The following is a 5,874-nucleotide window of genomic DNA, read 5'->3' on the forward strand; positions in this document are numbered from 1 at the left end:
TGAGTTGTAACTTAACGAAACCGGGACAACTTTGAAAGGCGACACAGGAGCCAAGAGTAACATCATGAGCTACAATACACTACTACAGTTACATGTACAACAGCTGCTAAACACAGCTAAGAAAGTGAAGCTGATAAGATTTGGAGGTCCCACTGCCACATCGATGGGAGTTGTAAACCTGTCGTGTTTATACGACAAACAGAGTCATTCGCTTGAGTTTCATATGGTAGACCACAATGCAAGGACACTGCTTGGACTCAAGGACAGCCTTCGTCTTGGATTAATCACATTGAGTGCAGACGTATATGAAGTCGTGTCAGAGCAACAGATATTTGTTACAAGTGATGAACATACATTACCAGCGGGCATATTCGATGAGTACAAGTACCTGTTTAATAACACTCTATGGAAACTGCCAACACGGTACAAAATAACGGTTGATCCAGAAGTCACACCGATAATCCGGGCGGTAAGAAAAATGCCAGTTGCTGGGAAAGATAAGCTGAAAGAGGAGCTTGACAACATGGTTGCTAACGGTATTATAGCACCAGTTACGGAACCTACAGATTGGGTATCTGCTTTAGTGGTGACTACAAAACTACAAACAACTACAAACTCTAATGAACTGCGCATTTGCTTAGATCCCGGTGATCTAAATAAAGCAATCAAGAGACCTCGATATTCTTTGCGTACTATTGAGGAGGCAGTGTCAAACATGCCCAACGCAAAATACTTTACAGTAGTGGATGCCAAACAAGCATTCTACCATATTCCATTGGAGGAGAAGTCGTCATATCTGACATGCTTTGAAACACCGTATGGTCGTTACAGATACTGTCGCATGCCGATGGGAATCAGTTCAGTATCAGAAGTCTACCAGTGTGCATTGAAAAATTTGCTAGCTGGATACCCATGTTTGGTGATAGTGAATGACATTCTGGTGTATAAAGCCACGGAATTGGAGCACGATGACAACCTCAAGAAAGTATTAGAGCGTCTCCGAGAAATCAACTTAAAGTTGAGTGTGCGCAAGTGTCAGTACAAGCTGCAAGAAATACCATACATTGGACATGTACTGTCCAAGGACGGACTGAAACCGGACCTAGAAAAGGTCCGAGCAATCAGTGAAATGCCGACACCACAAGATGCGACTGACCTGCTTCGTTTTCTTGGAATGGTGAAATATCTCGCCAAGTTTATGTCTAACCTCAGTGAAAAGGCCGCGCCGCTGAATGAACTGCTGAGAAAAGACAATGAAATGAAATGGGATATATCCTAGCAGCAGGCGTTCAACGAGATAAAGCAGAGTATTGCACAAGTGACAAATTTAGCGTATTTTGACGTCAAGAGATGCGTAACACTCACATGTGACGCATCACAGAGTGGTCTTGGAGCAGCATGCCTACAAGATNGGGAGATACTTAGTCGTCATGCGAGATGGGAAACAGTTCAGTAATCATGAAGTTTAACCATGTGCATGAAAAATTGCTAGCTGGATACCATGTTTTGGTGAATAGTGAATGATCATTCTTGGGTGATTAATGGAGGCGGGCCCCACGGAATTGGAGCACGTGACAACCGTCAAGAAAGTATTAGAGCGTCTCCGAGAAAATAACTTACAAGTGAGTGGTGGCAAGTGTCAGTACTAAGCTGCAAGAAATACCCATACCATTGGACCATTACTGTCGCAAGGACGGACTTGAAACCGGACCTAGAAAAGGTCCTCGAGCAATCAGTGAAATGCCGACACACACACAAGATGCGACTGACCTGCTTCGTTTTCTTGGAATGGTGAAGATATCTCGCCAAGTTTTATGTCTTAACCTCAGTGAAAACGGCCGGGCCGCGGAATGAACTTGCTGAGAAAAGAGCATGAAAATAATAGTGGATATATCCTTGCATGCAGGCGTTCAACGAGACAGAAGCAGAGTATTGCACAAGTGGACAAATTGAGCGTAATTATGACGTCAATGAGATGGCGTAACACTACACATGTGACGCATCACAGAAGTGGTCTTGGAGGCAGCATGCCTACAAGATAGAATAACCAGTCGCGTACGCGATCGCGTGCCGAACACCAAGCTGAACAAGATACGCGCAAATGAAAAAAGAACTACCTCGCCGTGGTCTTCGCGTGCACATAGATTTCGTGATTTTGTGTTTGGGCAAGAAAAAGGTTGACGATTGAAACAGACCATCATTCCATTAGTATGAATCTGAAAGAAACCACTATACTGCAGTCTCCAGCAAGATTGCAACGCTTTGCTGTTTGAGGCTGCAAAGCTAAGCAGTTTTTAACCTGTGTACAAGAAATGGGGTTAGTTGATCTCGTTACTTAGGCAGATACATTGTCGACGGCCATAACTTGCCATCAAGGACAGTGACACCAGATCTAGAGAGCACACAGGCACTATGAAAATACTGTCAGTGGTTGCCCGATCAGAAGCGAGGAGCTAAAGGCAGGCTTAACTTTCCAACGAACCGTCATCACTCAAAAAAAGTTTACAGAGCGCATTTGTCAATGGGTTGATTCGAACAAGTCAGCTGAGTCTTCAACACATTCTATCGCATTCTTCGTGATGAAACTGATTGAAGACGAGGGTGTGATACTAAAAAGTCAGAAAATAGTGGTACCTAAAGCACCTGCAGCGTGGAATAGCTAACTTAAGCTACAGTAGTGGCTCGTTTTGGGGCAGAAGCCACCAGAGCGTCGTGCAAAGAGACATCAGTACTGGGCAAGCCTTGTGTCCGAGACATAGATGACATAATAGGCCACTGCAACATATGCCATAGCAAGCAAAATCGCAGCCAATTGAGAAGAACCACTACTACATATCAGTTGCGCAAGCAGCATGGGGCATAGTCGAGACGGATGTATTTGAGTGCCAGTGGCCTGATATAGTCTTTGTCACACCGTAGAACTCGTACCTCTGGATGGTTTTGAACTGAACACAGTTATAGGAAACATCGAACTAAAAAGGTAGTGGCAGATAACTCAAATTGTCATTCATCTCCAGGTTTGGGTATTCCAGTACATTGCTGTATCTCCGATATGGATCAGACAGTTTTTTCTACATGTCGAGAGAATTTTTAAGGAATTTTGGCAGTAGGCAATGGGATCTGCCATCAAAAAAATAACAATGAGGGCAGTCCACAATTTCCACAGTAGGCAACGGACTGGCGGAGAAACCTGTCCATTCTGCTAAGGCAGGCGCTAACCGGTAGAGAATAGTCGTTCAGAGACGGCACGGCCCCCGGAGCGGGGGAGGGGGGCGGGGGGGGTGGGGGGGATCCGAACCTGAACATTCCTGAAATTGGCGAATACGCCAAGAAGACAACACATTGGAAGGATCGCGCCAGCGCAACGGGAAGTTTGTCGCGTCCGAAACAATCCACAACAATTCCGTGACGGCTGAAGCTTTGTTAAACCAAGAGATATTGGACCGCTTAAGCGGATCCACACCAACTGCAGAGAAAAGTAACAGCAGCAGCAGAACGAAGAATATTGCAAGTCATCTAAACCCACTCCATAACCTTTGCAGACAGGGACAACGTTCGCATGGTGCAACAGCGAAAGGTATAACAAGACTAGGTAACGTTTGTCAAATTGGCGGAACGAGCCATAGATCAATACAATTGTACAAATCTACAGAAGAGGATAGAATAACAGAAGAAACGCGGCGCCATCCTGCTTAAGGGGCTAGCTGTCTTCAGCAACGACCAAATGCTAACATGCTTTTCCACTTCAAGACACCGTGAGTGCACCAACCAGGTACAATCTCCAATGCTCGACGGAAGACTGAGTGTCATCAACCCGGTGAGACAATGCGCAGAAGGCCAGTCCCAAACATGTAGGCCAAATCCGGAGGCATTCCCGAGAAAACGAGATGTGGGGAGGATGATCATCTTCAGTAACGATACAAGGCAGTAAAGATTGGCGTGGCAGTTAGATAATTTAGAAGCAATCGTGAGAAACCGAAGTAATCGTGCTAAAGATAATTGACATTTGTGGTAATGGTTATTTTGCATGATCCAGAAAAGTTGTGTTAACATTTGTGAGAGGATTTTTCTGTTTAATCTGGGTGTTAAGACACAGAAGCAAACTGTTGTTAGATTTTTACTAAGAGAATGTGGCCAGTCGTGTGAGAGTGATTATTTCTTATTATAGCCGACATAGCTATCCTATAGTAGAGACTTTTTTGTTGTATTCTATATAATTTGTACAAGAATACTAATTGTTCTAACAAAAGGAAGATGTATATTGCCGCGTGCTTTGTGTATACGTGGTTATGTGACCAGAGTTGTGTATGCATTCCGATAGGGTTCGCTCGCTCTCTCGGCTCGCTGGTGTGTAAAGTTAATAAACCGTGTTCCAGTCTTGTCATAACAAAGTACTGTTATAGACTATATATATAAAGTAACAAAACTTACAGTATGTACTGCATACAATGATTATCAGGTAATAAGAGGAGCTAGAAGAGATTTATGCTGATTCTGTGTATAAGCTTCATTTGGCCAGGTAAGTTTTAATTATTCAAACATGCTAGATATCAGTTCCCTATGTACAACTATCTAAGCAGAACATTCAGTGACAGAACAACTGACTAATCAGGACTGGACATCAAGACTGCAATAAAATGGCCAGTACTGCATTATCTTTAATGCAAAAATTAGTCTTTTTCAAACTGGATGTTAACAAATATACTAATAAATGTTCAGCCAAAAATATTCTGCAATATACATAATTATGCGGCTGAAAATTTGAATGTTCCATCCATAGTTATACGTATTTTCTTATGGCGGTCCTGTAGATATTGAACTACACTGCAATAGACAAATGTGTGGAAGTGGCATAAGAGTCAACATCATGACTTAACAGTGCAACTATATATTTATGTATCTTTTCAGTTTGGATTTACAACGAGCACAGTCGCAGAGTGATCTCGACAATGCTGAGAGCGAGAATGAGCACCTCTCCTTGCAGATTAAACAAGCTAGGTAACCATAATTCTTATCATGCTTGAATAAAATAAAAGAATAAGGTAATTGTAAATGTAAAGAATAAAATTATGTACAATTGGCTTTAATACAAGAGAGCCAAAAAAGGCTGATAATCTGACAAGTTTTTATACTTCTGTATTAAATAAACATAAATAAACAAATAAGTAAATATATATAGAGATTATTGCGAACCAATACATAATATCTCTGATCGATAGGCTGGAAAAGAACACCAAGAGGCTGGAAAAGAAGCTGCAGATTAGCCAGCGATGGTCAGTTGAATCTGAGTCGCTCAAGGGGGCAAGGGAGAGAAGACGGGCAAATCAGAAGAAAGACCTTCTTCACAAGTTACATGTTCTTGTCATGGAGAAGACGTACCTACTTACACTGGACAAGAAGTACGCTGGTATGCTGTTTTAAAATTACGTCTAGCATGATTTTGTAAAAGGAAGAGAACGTAAATTATGCAACCAGCAGTTTATTCGTGTAATAACAGAGTTCTAGCAACATAAACAGATTTACACAAGCTGTGGGAAACAGACGTCTCTCGTGCAGTGGAACCACAACACGTGTTGTTGTTGCTGTTGTTGTTGTTGTTGTTGTTGTTGTTGTTGTTGTTGTTGTTGTTGTTGTTGTTGTTGGGTGTCGATGTCATTGTGTGTTTCTTGGAAAAGCAGACTTGTTCAGCGTTAGCACTTTGGTTCTTCTTGTACCTATCGGCTTAGGGTTTTGCTACCTCTACTTAAACTTCTTTATACTATCTTAATTTGGAAATTATTTTCACTGTCTTAACATTGACACTCATTGCACTATCTTAACGTTGGAATTCCTTGCACTTGTTGTTAGAGTTATTATTTTTTCTGATTTATAGTT

The 5,874-nt window shown here is 42.1% G+C and overlaps 1 long non-coding RNA gene across 1 annotated transcript in view; it reads left to right on the forward strand.

Moving 5' to 3' along the window:
• Positions 1 to 5,328, forward strand: part of LOC106816867 — a 9,851-nt gene extending 4,523 nt beyond the window's left edge. Inside the window, exon 3 of the long non-coding RNA XR_001394947.1 lies at positions 5,299 to 5,328. This is a non-coding gene — a long non-coding RNA (uncharacterized LOC106816867). The remainder of the gene's footprint in view (positions 1 to 5,298) is intronic.
• The last annotated feature ends 546 nt before the right edge of the window (positions 5,329 to 5,874 follow it).

This window comes from Priapulus caudatus, unplaced genomic scaffold (genome assembly GCF_000485595.1).
Source record: "Priapulus caudatus unplaced genomic scaffold, Priapulus_caudatus-5.0.1 Scaffold1512, whole genome shotgun sequence".
NCBI lineage: Eukaryota > Metazoa > Priapulida > Priapulimorpha > Priapulimorphida > Priapulidae > Priapulus > Priapulus caudatus.